Here is an 823-nt window from a genome sequence, read left to right on the forward strand (position 1 = left end):
GGGGGGAAACAGCAGAAACTGGGGTTGGGACATAACACATGTTGAAGAAATATGATACATAATAAAACTGAAGAGAGTCTTGAACAACGACCTCTATCAGACTTGGGGGGAAACAGCAGAAACTGGGGTTGGGACATATGGAGGGGTGCTTGAAGAAAGGGATGGGGAGAGGAATGCTCAAATATTTTAATGGTTTTTGCTCATATTACATATATTTGGTGAAATTTGATATTTTTTTCCAAAAACAGAGGGTCTGAGGAGGTCGGCCCGGCGTCTAAGACTAGGTTTCAGACTCTAAGATTCTACCCGGGTAGTATTCCGAAATAAAAATTTTCTATTTGTCCCTCCACAAAGATATTAGTAACAATGGTAAAAGGGAAATTTTTTTAAACTCTCCGAGCATTTTTAGTTTTGTTTACATTTTCAAATCTGTTGTTTATATACTCTGAGAATTTTGGGCGCCTCGGAAAGGATTATGAACTATAATAAACATGTTGCAGACATTATACTTATCTTAGAGCTCTCGTCAGGGGGGACATAGAGCAGATAATGAATAAAGTTCTTTATCTCCAAAAAAAGTGCAAAACAGCGATTTTATTAAAATGATTTGATATCCCCTTGACACAAGTTATTTTACAACTAAAAAAAGATAACTTGTAACAGATTTTCAAGGAAAAAAGGGTCTAATTGTGGTGATATTTGATATGTGAACATTTACAAGAAATGTACACTTTGAACTCCTTTTCAGGCTCAACTTACTCTTACTTTTCCAAGGTACTAATGCAAGAAAAGTTAATTGCGGTCGCGTATACTCTGCGTGCAT

Source organism: Eurytemora carolleeae, unplaced genomic scaffold, assembly GCF_000591075.1.
Source record: "Eurytemora carolleeae unplaced genomic scaffold, Eaff_2.0 scaffold592, whole genome shotgun sequence".
Classification (NCBI taxonomy): domain Eukaryota; kingdom Metazoa; phylum Arthropoda; class Copepoda; order Calanoida; family Temoridae; genus Eurytemora; species Eurytemora carolleeae.